Here is an 18,823-nt window from a genome sequence, read left to right as displayed (position 1 = left end):
GGAGCCCGGGCGGCCGTTGCAGGGCGCGCTCTCGAGCGGCGGCGGCGGCGGCGGCCCAGTGTGTCCCGTCGGTCTCGGCACGCGGTGGAGGCTGTGGCACTGCCCGCGGTGGCGGGGGTTGGCGGCGGCGACGGAGCGCGTTTGAGCGAGGACTGGGGTCCGTGGCGCGCTCTCCGCCCACAGGTAAGTGGGGCCCGGCTTGGAGGGAGGAGCCGGGCGCTGAGGGGCTCTTGGGGGAAAGGTTGCCAGGCCCGGTAATGGCGGCGGGCGGGAAGGGCGGCCGGGCCGGGTCGTCTCGCCCCGGGGAGGGATTACGGCTGCCCCCGGCGCGGCGGCGCCTTTGTTTCGGCCTGAGGCCGGCAGGCCGGCCGAGCGCCGCCCTCTGCCCCTCCCCTGCCAGCGGCAGCGAGCCGGCTCGTTCCCGCCCCCGTCACCCCAGACCCGGCCGTGCCCGCGATGGGGGTCGGCCCCTGCGAGGTCGGGCTGAGGGAGGGGAAGGGCCTCCTTGCCCGGCCCGGCCCCCGCGCACCCGGTAGGCGGGCCTGGCTCGGGGGAGGCGCCGGGCGCTCCCCGCGCCCTCGTGTTGGCCTTTGTTGTGAAGGGTCCTGGGTGTGCGGCCAACATGGCGGAGGTCAGCTGAGTGCAGGCAGTTGCCGGGCCCTTCCCTCCGGCCCCTCCCCGCACCACCTCGAGGCCCGGGAACTGGACGGTGCGACTCCGACGTCCTTGGCCTCCTCTCCCTCCCCCGCATCCCGAGTAGCCGTCCCCGTTTCTGTTGCGTTCTTTCTCTTCTCCGGCCTGAGGTTTCATTGTGCAGAGTGAAGAATGCAGTCTCCTCCCTTGTTTATGTCGTTAGGAAATAGATCGCGTGAGCAGCTTGTCAGTAAAGCGCTAGATTTTTTATCGTAAACCCTGGTTTTTCTCGGTTTCATTTGCAAAGTAGTTTGGGGTCCTTTCTTGACTTTCTTGACTTTCCCAGATTTATAACTTAGGAATGTGCATAACCTGGGCTACAGCATAGGGTTCCCCCCCCCCGCCCCGCTTCTCTCTCTCACCCTGTCAGTCCATTCCTGGAAAGATTCAGAATTTGTTTATCCTGACATCCAGAGAAGTCCAATCTGTGTATTCGGAAAATTAAATTATGAAGTCAACTTGTCAAAGTCTAGAAGCCATGAACATGGATATAGGGCATTGTTAGCTGTTTGTCCATTTCTAACAGTTGAACATTTACCGTGTCTTGATAAGCGGCTGTTAAGGGTAAATTGTTAACTCTGTTCAGCAGTTGAATGTTGAGGGCACGGGCTGTGAAGTGGGCTGCCTACTTTGGTTCCAATTCTACCCCTACCGGTGTGTGACCTTGGCAAGATACTGGACTTATTTGTGCTTCAGTTTTCTTGTCAAATGACAGTACCTGCCTCAGGACTCTTGGGACAATTGGTGAGATAATAGGTGGAGGCCATAGAACAATGGTAGGCACAAAGTAAGTGCTCAGTAAACGTTTGTTAAAAACTCTTGTTGCTGTTTCATAACTAGGTACTGAGATTGTCTTGGCATGATGTGCATAGGCCAGAGTTTGTGAATTCGAGTTCTAAATTGTTAGTGGTTGGATTTAGTGTTGGTTATTACTTTTAGTGTTTTTAGTTGTCGTAAAGAGGACGCTTGGAGGATAAATTGTCAGGCTGTCTGAGATGATACTTGGAAATTTCTGTAGTGTGGGATTTGAATGGACAGATCTAGTGTGGTTTGGAATTTAAAAAATAAAATTAGATTTCCAGTCTGCAGTTTCACATTTATGGATCAGTTCACTTTCAAGCAAGAACTTTTGAGTTAACTAACTTGAAAAGTAGGACAATGAGACCCTTTAAATGAGTATTAGGTGTTTGTGGTGTCAACCATCTCTTTTAGAAGATACTGAAGAGCAGAGTGTTATGTGATGACAAAAGTGATGGTAATTTTATCAGGGAAATATTAAATTGTGATAAGATTTGGTTAACTTTTAGGAAAACTTTATGACTTGTGGATTTTGAGATTCAAATTAGAAATTAAATAAAGGTATAGATTTTGTCATCTGGAATGGCTAGTTGCAGTCCTCCTCAGAATTTGAGGGCATTTTCTTTTGATATGTTTTAGAATTGATTTAAATGACTCCTTTTAGCATCTTTCTAGCATAACTTAGTAACATCTTATTAGTATTTTAAGCCGAAGTACAGTATAATTAATAGACATGAAACTTAACTTTTTAGGATAAGTATTCAACAAAATGCAAATTAAGATGGAAACGTAATTCAATCTGGCTTAATCTGTTCTCTCTAAGCTTTGGGAAATTCTTACAAAATTACTGTGGAGTCGCCCTGGAGAGAACAATCATGGGAGAAGGAAGGGCTGCTTATGCACAGGGAGATAGCTCAGGGTGCAGAAGAGTATGAAGGGATGGACACTGGGAGGAGGTAACTATGGGGAGGAAGTGGGAGGGGAGCTGCTGCATTGTAAATTTTGGTCAATGACATGAGACAAAGTATATGTGAACTGCTGTATGAAAAGTGAATTTACTCTGTAAATCTTCACCCAAATCCTAAAAAAAAAAAATTGCTGTGGAGTAATAATTCTTTAATAGCTATAATTAGAATGTTATCATCAGGCTAAAATTAATTTGAGTTGTGAAGGAAATACCTAGCTATGGCAACATTGACATAATATGAAGGATAGGACTTTATTTTCAGCAGTGCCTTTTAAGTATGGTGCTTTGAAAACAGGTCTTACATAATGTGAGGGTAATTAGTTATCTTAGTAACTTAACATGGTGGTAAATGACCATTACTGTTTTGGGTGGTTGATTTTTTTTTTTTTTTTTTAATTTTACTCTTTACTAGGATTGGAGGCTGTTTTCTTTGCCTAATGAGATTTATTTCAGATTTTTTTGGTAGTAATTAGGGAATTTCTGTATACATCTTGTAAAATGTTTAAAGTTTGTATTTTTTTTTCAATACAGATAATCTCACCTTAAACAAAATCAGTATATGAAAACTTTAGATTCCTGCCCCCAAAAAAACAAAAATATTTTTTTTCTCCTTTACGAAAAGTGTCCTTAATGGTATTTTGTTAAATAGCAATATTTCTAATGTACTTTAAATAGTTTGGTTTTTACAGTTTTACTTCCATGTGACTATGGTTACTAAAACATCAGGGATTCTGTTTTGTTCATTCCCACATCCTCACTTAAAACATATTTGGTTCCTGACCTACTCTCTATATGTTGATGACATTTAGATCTCTTTGCTTGCTAAACCCATCCATATATTCTTTTTTTAAATTATGATTTGAGTGAAAGTTTACAGAGTAAATTTGTTTTCATACAGCAGTTCATACACAGTTTGTTTCATGACATTGACTGCAATTCCCACAATGTAACAGGTTTATTCCCACTTTTCCCCATAGTTACCTCTTCCCTGTGTCCTTCCCTCCCATGTATTCCTGCCCCCCAAACTATCTTCTGTGCAAAGCAGCCCTTCTTCTGTGTAGTAGACTTGTCACAATTCATTGCTCCAAGGAGTATATCTACCTGATATAAATGTTCAGCCCATATGTCTGTCTGTTTTTTAGCTGGAATCCACAGGAGTGAGTTCCGTCCAGTTCCAGACCTAACTGGTAGCTAGGAGGCATAGTCTCAGAGATCTCACCAGGCTCTATCACACCAGCAAACCTGGTCATTTTTATGATTGCAGTTTTCTTCCACGTTGTTCTCCCACTATCTGGGATCTCTTGCACCGATCCCCGAGTAGTTGACAGTGGTACTGGACACCATGCAGTTCTTCTGATGTCATCATATAGGCTGAGGATCGCATGATCTACAGGTTCCTTGGACTGATTGTTTTCACATGTCTTTGTAAACTGATACAGTTATTCTCTTGCCTGAAGGTACCCCCCCCTTTATATACTGGAAGCTCTGGTAGCATAGTGCCTAAGGCACTTGACTGCTAACTAGAAGGCTGGCGGTTCAAACCCACCAGCCACTCCTCGGAAGGAAGATGGAGCAATCTACTTCCGTAGTGATACTGCCTCGGAAACCCAAGGAGGGGTCACTATGAGTCAGGTGTGACTCGACGGTACATAACAACTACAACAACGTTTGTATACTAAGGCCTTTCAAACTTAGGAGTCCAAAACTAAAATCTTTTATCTTTTTCAACTATCCAAGTGTCAGTTATTTCTCACTCTTACCTAGTTAGTCATCAAGCCCTAATTTTTCTACTGTCTATCTGATGTCTGGCATTGCTTCCTTTACTCACTTTACTTTCATCATTTACATTCAGTCCTTTTCTGCCTTCTAAATAGAATGTTTTTGGTCTTTGCTTCCTGTAGTTGGTTCTTCTACTGCAACTTTAAGTGAGCTTTCTAACAGGTGAGTCTTCGGTATGAAAAGTCCTTAAGTATAAAGTCCAGGTTCTTTCATACACAGCCCCTTCTAGAGCTGGTTACTCCCCTGCCATTTTTGACTGTGTACTTCCAAGTCCCTAAATGTACCATATTTTCTTAATGCTGAATGAAGTAAGTTTGTAATCTCAGTTTAGCTTTTGCTTAGCTGAGAAGCTGTTCCTGAACTTTCTACATTGAATTTGGTGCAGTGCCTTGGCATTCACACAGTACGCTCTGCTCAGCCCCGCTGTAGTATGTATCCCTGAATTGTAATTTTTCTTTACTTTGGTGCCTCCTTAAATAGACTGTCGACGGCACATAACAACAACAACAACAAATCTCTATGAGGGCTTTGTTATTGGATACCCTAGTTTGCCTAGAGTTAGCACTTTCTCTGGCTTCTTGTTGGTGTTCCTTAAATATTTGCTGAATGACTGACTAATACCTTGACACTGTCCTTAATAATCTTTTTCAGCCTTATCACCTGCATTTTCTTTTTGGTTTACCCTATAGTTTAGTCAGGAGCACTGGTGGTGCCACGGTTAAGGCATTCAGCTGCTAACCAAAAAGTTGGTGGTTTGAACCCACCAGCTGCTCTGTGGGAGAAAGACCAAGCAGTCTGCTTCTGTAAAGATGTGCAGGCTTGGAAACCCTGTCGGGTCACTGTGAGACAGAATTGACTTGATGGCAGTGAGTTTGGTTTGGTTTGGTATCCTAATCAAACTGGGTTCTTTTAATTCTTTCTGATCCTTGAGTACCCTTTTTACTTTAACATCTCTGTGCCTTTGCTCCTGATTGTATTTAATCCCTGAATGTCTGTCTGTACTGCTTTGGGCAGATTATTTAACCTCTCTAAACCTTAGTTTCCTTTAGCACCTGCACAGCTATAAAGTATATTGTTATTCCACCTACCTTTCCCCCCAGCATTCCTTCCCAGTGGTGGAGTGGCATTGTAGTTCAGTGGTTAAAAGGACAGGTTCTTAAAATGTGGACCTGGATGTTTCTTTTGCTCTATCACTTATTAGTTGTGTGCTTCATGAGAGTAGGGACGCTGCCTAAATTTGCATGTTAAAAGCATGTAGATAGTGCTTAAACATTAAAAACAATTAGTTGTGGAGTATTATTTAATTTCTGTAAATATTACTGCTTAATTTTAATGGGGAGGTAGGAACAGAATTACAGAGTGTGATATGCAAAATGAAGGAGTCAAAAACGCTGCAGTAGGAATAATGAAGGAGACTTCTGCCTGAGGTGGCCACATTTAAACTAAGATAAAAGAGTAAGGAGCTAGGAAAATATAAAAGATTGAAAGAGTTTAAGGCAAAGGGCCTGAGGCAGGCGTGAACACCCTGAGGCAGGAGTTGTGAGAAGAGTGGGTTCTTGGAGCAAATGGATGGTGATTTGAAATGAGGGTGGAGAATAGGTGGTATCTGATCCTGCAAAGTAAAGAATTTGGATTTTAAGTGTAGTGGGAAGCCATCAAAGTGTTTTAATTAAAGGAGTAATGAAATCCATTTTTAACTTTTAAGATTATTTTGGAGAATTGATTGGTTAGAAGATTGTTTCTTGAATCAGGCAATAGTTGATAGTGGCCTGGACTAAGGTAAAACTGAGAGAAGTGGATGGACTTGAGATACGTTTTGGAGACAATTCACAGAACTTGCAGAGAGGTGATGATAATGATTTGATAGGTGAGGAAGGACAGGAATTAGGTTTCTGGTTTGAGCAAATATGTAAATTCTGCCATTTACTAAGATGGGAAAGACTAGGAGATAGGGTGGGGCAGAAGGGTATCAGTAAAATCTTTTGGATTTGAGGTATCTATGAGACATTTTTGGTAACTGTGGGGGCACAATGGTTAAAGCATTTGGCTGTTAACCAAAGAAGAAAAATGAGGCAGTCTACTTCTGTAAAAATTTACAGCCTTGAAGACCCTATGGGGCAGTGCTACTCTGTCCTATGAGTTGGAATTAACTCTATGGCATAGGATTTGGTTTTTTTGGTATGAGACATCTGAAGTGACCTAGTGAGTTAGGTAGGAGGAAGATTGGAGATGTGGTAGTCAACAGACTAGAGCGTCTTTGGGAGCTAGAAGGAATGACCCAGTAGAGTAAGGGAGGGTGCATAATTGGTGCAAGAGAAGAGGTGATAGGAGAGTGAAGTCTGAAGGTTGGAGGACAGTGCTCAAGTGTAGGATCACTTCTGTTCTAACAGGAGGAAAAGAGGTGGTAGGTGGGTTTGTAGGCTTCCTGGTGTGAAGTTGAAGTAGTTTGTATGTGTAGCTTTATTATTTTTTTTCCTAAAGGAAGTATGGGGTGAAGCCACAATTGGGAGGATTTATAGTTAGTGCCAACTATACTCTGGCCCGTCAAAGGTAATAGAGTGGTGACAGGTAAAGAGAGAAGAGATTCTGTGAAGTGCTAGCTGGTCAACCCTGATTGCTGTTGTTCATAGTGGGTTAATACAGAGTAATAGTATTACTTTTTCACCCCCTAAATATGAACTTTTAATTGAAGCATAGCATAAATACAGGCAGAAAAAAACTTAAATTGTAACTGTAGAGTTTGATGAATTTTCAGAGAGGGAACATGTGATTGCAGCCAACTTTCAGATCAAGAAACAGAACTTCTATAGAAACAGAAGCTACCTTTACCCTCTTTCTCATCATTCCCCCCTACCCCTAAAGGAATCTTACCTCTTGACTTTTATCACCGTAGATTGATTGTGCTAGTTTTTAAGCTTTGTATGAATGGACCAAAACAGTATGTATTTAACTCTTTGTGTTTGACTTCTTTCACTCAACATTATGTTTATAAGATTTAGAGGTATTACTGGCAGTTCAAACCCACTAACCACTCCTCGGAAGGAAGATCTGGGCACTTCTGTAGTGATATTGCCTTGGAAACCCAAGGAGGGGTTGCTTTGAGTCGGGGCCGACTCGACGGCACATAGCAATAACAACAACTTCTTAGTTTGTCCCCATCAAAGTTACCAGGAACTAGCTGAAGAACCATGTGTCTTAGTACTTCTGCTTTGATTTTTTTCTTAAATCTTCAGGAATTGTAGGCTGATCAGTATATAATCTAGGCTTCAGCCACAGTGAGCAGAACGACACTGGTAAAAAACCTTTTGTTACGTTTGAGGTTGCCTAATTATGAATTTACTCCTCGGAAGGAAGGTTGGGCAATCTACTTCCATACTGATACTGCCTCGGAAACCCAAAGAGGGGTTGCTATGAGTCGGGTCCAACTCGATGGCACATAACAACAACAACAATCATGAATTTTGGAGCGTAGTGCCTAAGGCACTTGACTGCTAACCAGAAGGCTGGCGGTTCAAATCCACCAGCTACTCCTTGGAAGGAAGCTTGGGCAATTTACTTCTGTAGTGTTACTGCCTGGGAAACCCAAGAAGGGGTTGCTATGAGTCGAGGCTGATTCGACCATAACAACAACAACAGTCATGAATTTAAGGTGGTTTAGTGCCTGAGCCATTTGACTGCTAACCAGAAGGCTGGTGGTTCAAACCCACCAGCCACTCCTTGAAATGAAGGTTGGGCAATTTACTTTTGTAGTGATACCACCTAGGAAACCCAAGAAGGGGTTGCTATGAGTCAGAGTGGACTCCACGGCAGTGGTTGCGTTGTTGTGTTTTGGGAGCTCTGGTGGTGTAGTGGGTAAGGCATTTGGCTGCTAACTAGAAGGTCAGTGGTTCAAACCTATCAGCTGCTCTACAGGAGGAAGATGAGGCAGTCTGCTTTGGTAAGTATTTACAGCCTTGGAAACCCAGTGGGGGTCGCTATGAGTTGGAATCAACTCGATGGTAGTAGATTTGGCTTGGTTTGGGTTGATGGCTCAGTGCTTAAGTGATTGGCTGGTAACCAAAAAATCGGCAATTTGAACACACCAGCCACTCTGGGAGAAAGATGAATCAGTCTGTTTCCATAAAGATTTACAGCCTTGGAAACCTACGGAGCAGTTGTACTCTATCCTAACAGGCTCGCTATGAGTCAGAATTGACCATGGCAATAAGTTTGGTTTTGTTTTTTTAACCGTGAAATTATATCGAACTGACTTAATCTGTGTTTTTGTTGTTTTTTATTTCAAACGGGCCTGGGGCAGAGATGAAAGAAAGAAAAGGTTGGGGAAACTTCTGGAGAATTAATTTATTTTTATAAAGTAGGTATTGCCAGTGAGAAATAGTTTTTTAAAATTAGGATTAATTTAATATCAGACTTAGATTTTTATAGGAAATACTATATGATATGTGTATATAAAAGTTATTGTTCATTTAGAAGCTTAGCTAGTGATGGTTAATATAGTGAAATTAAGCATACACTAGCTTCTTTGTAAAGACTTTCCCTCCAGAAGATTAATTCAGTAATCAATTAAACTAAATGAAGTAATTGTTAAAAATGGCTTATTGGTTTTCCCCCTTTGTCTTATACTCTTTGCTCCTTTGAATTTGGCTAAAGCTCGGCCTTGATTGGTAGCATAGCCTTACTTGAAGGTATAAATTTGTCAAGGACCCTGATTTAGCTTTGTTAGGGACATCTTTAGGAGCCCAGGTGGCATAGTGATTAAAATGCTTGGTTGCTGACTGAAAAGGTGGTGGTTTGAAACCCACCAGTCACTCCAGGAAAAGATGTGTCTGCTTTTTTGGAAATCCTATAGGGATTTGCCCTGTAGAGTCGCTGAGTCAGAATTGATTTGACAGCAGTAAGATTTAGAAACAACTTTGGATGTCTCTCAATAAAGTTAATTGTGAGTTAATTTTTGCAGACTATTTGTTTTAGTAATCAAAAATTTTACTGTTTTTTTCTCGAGGTAAAATTCACATACATAAAATTAACCATTTCAAAGTGAACAAATTAGTGGAATTTAATACATTTGCAGAGTTAGACCAGCACCACTTCTGTCTAATTCCATGACATTTTCATTACCCCAAAGTAAAACTCTACCCATTAAACAGTTATTCTTCATTCCCCTTCTCCTCAGCCCTTGGCAACCATCCATCAGCTGCTTCTATGGATTTACCTATTCTGAATAGTTCACACACAAAGAATGTGTGATCTTTTGTGCCTGGCTTCTTTCATTTAGTGTAATGGTTTTGAGGTTCATTCACCTTGTAGTCTGTGTCAGCACTTCCATTTCTTTCTCTCTCTTTCTCTTTCTGTCTCTCTCTCTCTCACAATGGCTGAAGAATATTCTTTTGTATGTATATACCACAGTTGGTGTATCCATTCAGCTCTTGATGGATATTTGGGTTATTTGTATCGTTTGGCTGTTGTGAATAGTGCTGCTATGACCATTTGTGTTCAAATATTTGTTTAAATGATTGTTTTCTATTCCTAGGTGTAGAATTGCTGTCATTTGGTAATAATTAGTTTAACTTTTTGAGGAATTGCCAAATTGTTTTCCACAGCTACTGCACTATTTTACATCTTTATCAGTAATATAGGTGGGGTTTAGTTTCTCCACATCCTCATGTCACTTTTTACTTTCTACTATTTATGATGGTGTAGTGCCTAAGGCGCTTGACTGCTAACCAGAAGGCTGGAGGTTAAAACCCACCAGCCACTCCTTGGAAGGAAGGTTGGGCAATCTACTTCCGTAGTGATACTGCTTTGGAAACCCATGGAGGGGTCGCTATAAGTTGGGGCCAACTCGACGGCATGTAACAACAACAACATTTATGGATAATAGATATCCTAGCAGGTGACTGTATGGTCACTCTGAGTCAGAATCGATTCAGTGACAGTGGTTTTTTGTTTTTTGATTTAGTGGATGTGAAGTGGTACCTCATTATGAGTTTGATTTGCATTTCCTGAATGACTAATGGAAGGAGCTTTGGTAATGTAGTGGTTAAGGCATTTGGCTGCTAACCAAAAGGTCAGAGGTTCGAACCCACTGGTTGCTCCTTGGAAGAAAGGTGAGACAGTTCTGCTTCCTTAACGATTTACAGCCTTTGAACCCAGTGGGCGTCGCTATGAGTTGAAATAGACTCAATGGCAGTGAGTTTGGTTTGGTTTTGGAATGGCTAATGAAGGAACCTTAGTGATAAAGTGATTATGCACTTGGCTGCTAACTGAAAGGTCTGCTCTTTGAAACCTACCCACTGCTGTGCTGGAAAAAGATCTGGCTATCTGTTTCTGTAAAGATTTACAGTTTTGGGAACCCTCTGGGAAGTTCTACTCTGTTCTTTAGGGTCTCTGAATGAAGTCATTGGCAGTGGATTTGGTTTGGTTTATAGACTAATGGTGCAGACCATGTTTTGATGTGCTTGTTGGCTGTTTGTGTATCTTCTTTGGAGGAATGTCTAGTCAAGTTCTTTGCCTCTTTAATTGGAATGTTTGTCTTTTTGTTGTTGAATTATAATTCTGTATATATTCTGCATACTAGACTCATACCAGATACATGATTTAGAAATAGTTTTTCCTGTTCTGTAGGTTGCCTTTTCACTTTCTTGTTAGTGTTCTTTGATGCTCAGAAGTTTTAAATGTTGATGAAATCTCATTTATTTATTCTTCTATTGCTTATGCTTTTGGTGCCATATGTAAGAGTTTATTGCCAACTCTCAGGTTAAGAAGATTCACACAAGTTTCTTCTAAGAGTTTTATAGTTTTAGCTCTTCCCTGTAGGCCATTGACCCATTTGAGTTAATTTTTATATATGGTGTGAGATAGGGTCTAATTCATTCTTTTGCATGTTGATAACCAGTAGTCCCAGCAACAGTCCCACATGTTGAAGAGACTGTTCTTTCCCCATTGCATGGTCTTGGGACCCTTGTCAAAAATCACTTGGCCAGATGGTGGTTTTACTTATTATAGCTTTGTGGTAGGTTTTGAGATTAGGACTGTAAGTCCTCCAACTTTGTTCTTTTTCTGGACTGTTTTGGCTATTCTGGGCCCCTTGCAGTTCATATGAATCTGGGGATTGGCATTTCCATTTCTGCGTAAAAGGCTGTTGGAATTTTGATATGGATTGCATTCAATCTGTTTATGACTTTGGGGTATATTGTCACCTTGTTTATAAGTCCTCCAATTCATGAGCATGGGATGTCTTTCCTTTTATGTAGGTCTTCAATTTCTTTTAACAATGTTTCATAGATGTCAGTGTACAATTCTTTCATGTCTGAGGTTAAATTTATTCCTAGGTATTTTATTCTTTTGGATGCTATTGTAAATGGAATGGTTTTCTTAATTAAGAAATTATTTTTTTGATTGCTTATTTCTTGTTATAGAATCCAGCTGATTTTTGTGTGCTGATTGTACCCTGTAACTTTGCTAAGTATTTTATGAGCTCTAGTAATGTTTTGCAAGAATCTTTTAAGATAATCTTATATAGAATCATCCATAAGTAGAGATAGGTTTACTTCTTCCTTATAGTTAACTTTTTAAAAGTCAAATTTTAAATTCTTTATAAGTATAAACTAAAACATGTGCATATGAGGGAAATATGTACTTTTGTGCAAATGGACTTTTTCTTCACATTTTTTTTTAATAAAAGTGAGGTTGTCCTACAATATTTATCCTTTTTTTAAAATTGTGATTTGGTGAAAGTTTATGAAGCAAATTGATTTTCCATTCAACAAGTCATGCGTACTTTGTTTTGTGACATTCACTGGGATCCCCACAATGTAACAGCACTCTTCCCACTTCTTCCTTGTGTTTACCATTTCCCTTCATCCTTCCTTCCTATCCCTTCCTGACTTCTTAGCTTTATCCCTGGACAAATGCTGCCCTTTTGATCTCATATGGTTGGTTGTTTTAAGCAGTGTGGACCTCTCTGGTATTGTTATTCACCTTATTGGCTGAAAGTTGAGCCACAAGGTAAGTTCAGTTCCCAGTTTGAAGGGTGACTAAGGGCCATAGTCACGGGGGTTCCACCAATCTCTGAAGAGAATAATCGTGGTCTTTTTTATGATTTTGACTTTTGTTCCACATTTTTCTCCCACTCTGTGCAGGACCTCCTAGTATGATCCCTTTCAAAGAGTGGTCAGCAGTGGTAAACAGGCACCATCTAGTTTTTCTGGTCTTGGTATGAGATGGTTTTTCTTCTTCTTTTTTTAAAATAACTTCTTTCCTGTAAATATTCATCTATTTGAAGCATTTTAGGAAAAAGGGGGAAAAAAACCCCAGAAACTCAGGAGTTAAGGCAGTGGAGAAAATAACTCGATTTCTCAGTGTTTCAGTTTGTCTATGAAGTTACAGTAGAATTAATTAGCAGGAAAGTGTGGGGACACTACATTTGTTATACCAAGCATTAAACTTTCGAAATGTAATTGTTTGTTAACACCAAAATAATTTGTGTTTAATGGAAGATTGAGAAATACAGAAATGTGCTGTGTTTTACACACTCACACTGTGGAAATGGCATGGGGGTGGCATCTGACCTCCTCTAACTTCACAAGGGAGGTGAAGGATCAAGATCAGTCAGCCCAAGGCTGATTCTTGTAAGGTGGAATTCAAACATACATACACTCCATACTTTTTACCAATTCTGACACCAGTCATCCCTCTCATGGCACTCTCTGCTTCTCTGCTGGGTTCAGTGGCCCATTGCAATGGCCACACAGAACTTGCAGACAATACTCTTGCTTGTGGAGTTTATTAGAGAAGTAATAGGTACAATTCAGAATCAGGAACGTACAGAACACTGTTCTTCGATTAGGACAGCCTCCCCTCAGCTGTGCCCAAAGGCAGGTCTCTTTCCTTGGCCTTGGGTCCCTCAGCCTGGCCTCTGCCCTGCTCCAGCAAGTGTTACAAAGCTCTTTTAGCTCTGCCAGTAAATGCCTAGAGGCACCTCACTCCACCACTAAGCCTCTGTTGGAAAGTTCTTAGCTTTCTTGCTCTGTGAGCTGGAAAGCCCAATGCTCTGTCTCTTGATTTTTCTGCTTCTGTTACTGCTTCCGTTTTCTCTGCCACTGCTTCTCACAATCTTTGGTTTCACAGCTTTCTGTCCTCTGGATTGAGGAAGTTCATTGTGGACTGGGTCCAAAGGATGTGCTCCACTCCAGGCTCTTTATTCTTGATGGTAGTGAAATCCTCCATTTCCTGCCTTTGGGATGGCTCATTTTAAGCCTAGCTGGATGGCAAAACTGACCAATTGTCATGTTAGGGTTTCATACACCTTATTTGCATGGTCCTTACCCCCCAAGGGTGCCATGCACCTTATTTACATTATTAGCAAGCTGTCCAGTTCCCTTGGTGGGCCACAAGCACCTCACATTTGCATAGTCCCACGCAATCTTAATATGGTTAGATGGGCCATAGTAAGTAATTCACTGCGTTGCACACACAAACACAAAGGATCATCCATAGTCTGATTGTTAAAAAGTAACTGTTGTAGACATTTTGGTGTAGTTTGTAGTCTGTATGTGCATGTGTGTTTCATATATTTTAAAAAGTTACCTGTAGATATTTTAAAGTTAGTATCTTTAATCTGATTTGTATCCTTTCAGATATTTTTCGTTTAAAGGATTGCCACTTGTCAGTAGTTACACATTTTTGTAGTGTGCAATTCCAAATAGTGATGCTTTGTGCTTGTGGTATCTACATCCCTTAGTTCTTGGTACATTGTGTGTAGTTCCATGGACCCATCTCTTCTTTGTGCTTTCTGATTCTAAATCTGACCTCCCTCTCCCCTTCTCTAATCCCTCACTTTAAGACTTTAAATCACACCCTGCAAATTTGGATGTCCTTCCAATTCCTTTTGTGTCCCATTGTATGCCTATATACATGCATACATATGTAGATAGCTATGTCAATGTGCATGTCTAGTTACTGTTTTTTTTTTCTTTTAACAGAAATGTTGAGAGTATAAATATGTATGTTCTGTGACTTGTTTTGTTTTCCCGCCTATTTAAGTAATTTGATTGCTGTATGATGGTAGATAGGAACCAGTTGCTGTCTACTCTGCTCTGATTCATGGTGACCCCATGTGTGTCAGAGTAGAACTGTGCTCCATACGATTTTCGGTGGCTGATATTTTTTTTTGGAAATAGATCACCAGGCCATTCTTCTGAGGTACCTCTGGGTGGACTTGCATCTCCAGCCTTTCAGTTAGCCAGGTGCATTAACTCTTTGTACCATGCAGAGCTAGTAGGTATGTGTTTGTCTCATTAAAAAAAAAGAAAAAGTATGGTATTCTGTTATATGGGCCACCGTCAGTTTATTTGGTATTATGACAAGGTTGCTGTAAGTATCCTTATACATCCATCTTCACCAACATGTGTGAATTGGAGGATAGAATCTTGGAAGAAAAACTGCTGGGTCAAAGAGCATATGAACATTTGACTTTTGATAAAAATTACTATTAAAAAACTGAAATAGGACCAAATGCAGGTCCCTGCCTGGTGCGCAGTCAGGCCAAAACAGTTTACATACCGAGTGATTAAGAGGAGAGAAAATTACTTATTGCAAAGTGGCAATGCAAGGAGTAGGGGTACCCCCATACCCAGATCTGACTCCCCGAAACTCCATCAAATTACGGTTTTGTAGGTTTCAGAAGAGAGGGTTATGCATATTCATAAACATTTCAGGAATTTGGGCGTGAGATGGTTGACGATTGGCTGAAATTTCCTTTGCCTCGGTTTAAAGGGACAGTAGCATTTTGAGTCAGTGTGCTTGCATACCAGATGAGTCACACTGGCTTCCTGTCATCAGCTGATTGGGGCTTAGGCAGAGGAGAGAGTGTTAGTTCCCAGTAACTTTGCTCCTCTCTGCCCCACTGTGCATGTCCACAGGCCAGAGTTAATTTTCAAGTTGTTTTCTAAGACATTAATGCATTTATCACCTGTGCCGAAGGAAATAGCAGGAAAGAATGTTTTTTTTTTCCATTCAGTTCTTAAGGAACTGAGCATATTGTATTTATTCATCCATCTCCAACTGGAGTCCTATGTATTTACTCATCTATCTCCAACTGGGGTCCAGGATGGGGAAATAGTTGAAGGTAATTAAGTTTACTTATCTATTCCCATCTGGGTTCCTATCTGTTCTAATTATCTGCCTTAATCAGGGTGGGGAAAATAGTTTTGACTTTACTCTGTTTCAGTACCAAACTCATTGCCATGCAGTCCATTCTGACTCATAATGACTCCCCACTAGGTTTCTAAGACTGTATAAAGAAAGCAGACCACCTCTTCTTTCTTCTGCAGAGCAGCTGGTAGGTTCAAATCACTGACCTTTTAACAGTGCCTTAATCACTATACCACAAGAGCTGCTTACAGATTGCTATATCTCATGAGAAACCTTCACATTGAACATTCCCAACAGTGTAGATTCTTTTCCCCTACATCTTTGCTAGCTTTTGAAACCAAATCTTTGATATCAAATTTGTAACTGTTACTTCTTTGCGAACACATATTTTGTGATGTTTATCATACCATTTTTTAAAAATTTTTATTGATATTCAGGTGAGTTTACAGAGCAAATTCATCTTTCATGTAGCAGTTCATACACATTTTGTCTCATGACATTGGCTGCTGTACCCCACAATGTAACAGCTGTCTTCTCACTTCCTCCCTGTAGTTACTTTCCTGTGTCCTTCCTCCCATGCACTCCTGCCCTCCCTGAGCTATCTCCCTGGGCCAACACTGCTCTTATGTTCTACCACCATTGATTGCTGCAAGGAGCATATCTATCTGATGTAAATGTTCAGCCCATATGTCTGTCTGTTATTTGGCTGGAAGCCACAGAAATTTGTTCAGGTCCAGACCTGAAGGGTAGCTAGGGGCCATAGTTTCAGGGGTCTCACCAGGCTCTATCAGACCAGCAAATCTGGTCTTTTTTTTTTTTTTTTTTAAATGATTCTGAGTTTTGTTCCACATTGTTCTCCCACTCTATCCAGGATCTGCCTCAATCCCCCTCCAGATAGTTGACAGTAGTAGCCAGGCACCATCTAGATCTTCTGGTCTCATGGTCATATAGATGGAGGATTGTGTGATCTGCCAGTCTCTTGGACTAATTGTTTCCATGCGTGTTTGGTTTTCTTCATTATACTTTGCTCTGGATGAGGAGAGACCCATCATTGCATCTAGATGACTGCTTGCAAACTTTAAGACCCCAGTTGCTACTCACTACAGTAAGATGTAGAACAATGTTTTTGTGTAGTATGTTATGGCAATTGAGCTTGATGTCCTCTGCGACCATGGTTCCGAGTCCATAGGTCCAACTACTCACCCTCCCTTGTTCCTTGTGAGCTTTACTATACACCTGGACATTCTGAGAGCACATACAGATATGCTTATAGAAACGTCTGCCAACCTTATACATGGTCATGGGCATACTACGCCATACCTGTCCACCTATCTTCCCATCATTGACAGTGCAGTTCTGTGTGTGCAAAAGGGCTCATCTTTGTTGTCTGTACTTCCCATGTATCTCTCTGTCTTCCTCTTCCTCAGTGCCATTGTTTTCATCACTCACATTTGGTACATTGCCCTTCCCTTTACCCAAATCAGTACTTGTCTCTACCTGTCTAGCAGCGTTCCCTCGCCTCCCCTCTCACCCCTGGTAACCAGCAAAGAAAGTTTCTTTCCATATATAAACCTTTCCTTGACTTTTTACAGTCATGAACTCATGCAATATTTGTCCTTCTGTGTTTGACTTACTCAGGATAATGTCCTCCAAGTTCATCCATGTTACCCAGTGTTTTGTAGATTCTGTGCTGTTTTTTAGAGGTGTATAGTATTCCATTGTGTGTACGTACCATAGTTTGGTTATCCATTCTTTTGTTGATGGGCACCTAGGTTGTTTCCATCTTTTTGCTATTGTAAATAGTGCTGTGATGAACATGCGTGTGCATATGTCTGTTCTTGTCCTGGCAGTCACATATACCTAGTAATGAGATTGCTGGATCAGATGGTATTTCTAATTTCAACTTTTTAAGGAATCTCCACACTGCTTTCCACAGTGGTTGTACCATTTTACCAGTATATGAGAGTCCCAATGTCTCCTTATTCTTGCCAACATTTGTTATTTTCTGTCTTGTTGAACTAATAGGCTGGGGCAAGTTGATATCTCATCGTTGTTTTGATCTCTAGTGGCTAATGATCACGAACATTTCTTCAGTGTTTATTGGCTGCCTGAATATCCTCTTTGGTGTATCATACCAGATTTTTGAGTATGTATTTTTTTTTTTTTTCCAAAAGAATTTTACATATACATGTTGTTAGAATCAAATAGTTCTACTAGTTTGTTAAAATAAAAATCATCCTCTCCAGATCTCCTTTCCCATAGGCAACAACTTTCATCTGTTTTAGCAGATTTTTGTACTTAACCATTTTTGTCTCAAAATAACATGCTTCTGTTATTTCTAGATTTCTATTCTAGGCATTATCTGTTGACTTTCCATTGTGGAAGATAAGATTTTTAACTGTTTCCTGACCCTACCACATGGCACAATTTTCTGTTTGCATTATTATAGCTGTAAAAGTTATTTGAGCTATACAGTAAACTGATTACTTTTCCTCTTGCATTGTTTAATTATATTTCTTAGAGCTGTCTTTTTTTTCTTCTTCTCCTTCTTCGTTTTCTGCATACTTTCCTCGTCCCTTGTCTACAGGTCTATTCAGGTTGTTTGGGTGCCCTGTTAACCTATTATTATGGCATTTCTCTTTTCTGTTATCCTCAATATTCACTTTTCTTCTGGGTTGAATCTTCTGTAGCTCATGTTGTCTGCATTCTTGGTTTATTCCCTTGTTTTAAAGAGCTTGTCTTCCAGGAGCTTCCTGGGAACAGGGACAGAAGAGGTAATGATTTCAGACCCTGCATGACTGATAACATTAATATTCTGCCCTCATACTTTAAGGAAAGTTTGGTAATCATTTGGTAATCATGTTCTTTGAGGATTTTAAAAATCATTGCAGTATTGCTCTCTAGTTTTGGATGCTGTTGCTCAAAAGTCCAAAACTTTTGATTTCTGATTTATTTAACCAAGGCAAAAGGCAAAAGGCAACCATTGCCGTGGAGTTGGACCTGATTCATAGTGATTCCTCCTTTGGTTTCCGAGGCAGTATCACCGCGGAAGTAGATTGCCCAACCTTCCTTCTGAGGAGTGTCTGATTTATTTATTTATCCCAAAAATGTTTATTCAGTCTCTACCATGTGTTAGTCTGTTTTAAGTGTCAGGGATGTATCATTGAAACAAACAGAAAAAAACAAAAATCTTTACTTTCCAGATACTGGGTAGAAGGGCACATGTCCAGCAAACACAATAAATAATACATGATAAGTTATATAGTCTATTAAAACCTCCTGTTATCAAATTGACTCTGATTTGCAGTGACTGCATGTGTGTTGAAGTAGAACTGTGCTCCCTTGAGTTTTCAAGGCTGACTTTTGGGGAGTAGATCACCCGGCCTTTCTTCTGAACTGCCTCTGAGTGGACTTGCACCTACAATTCTTCTG

The 18,823-nt window shown here is 40.7% G+C and overlaps 1 protein-coding gene across 1 annotated transcript in view; it reads left to right on the top strand.

Moving 5' to 3' along the window:
• Positions 1–14: 14 nt before the first annotated feature.
• SIAH1 (siah E3 ubiquitin protein ligase 1) overlaps positions 15–18,823 on the top strand; it is a 46,367-nt gene continuing 27,558 nt past the window's right edge. Inside the window, exon 1 of the mRNA XM_007946917.2 lies at positions 15–183. The gene's annotated coding sequence lies outside the window, so the exon portion shown is untranslated. The remainder of the gene's footprint in view (positions 184–18,823) is intronic.

The sequence above is a fragment of the Orycteropus afer genome, unplaced genomic scaffold (assembly GCF_000298275.1).
Source record: "Orycteropus afer afer isolate SDZICR_OR568_19922 unplaced genomic scaffold, OryAfe1.0 scaffold00009, whole genome shotgun sequence".
Taxonomy (NCBI): Eukaryota; Metazoa; Chordata; class Mammalia; order Tubulidentata; family Orycteropodidae; genus Orycteropus; species Orycteropus afer.
This window is presented reverse-complemented; position numbering and strand designations above follow the sequence as displayed.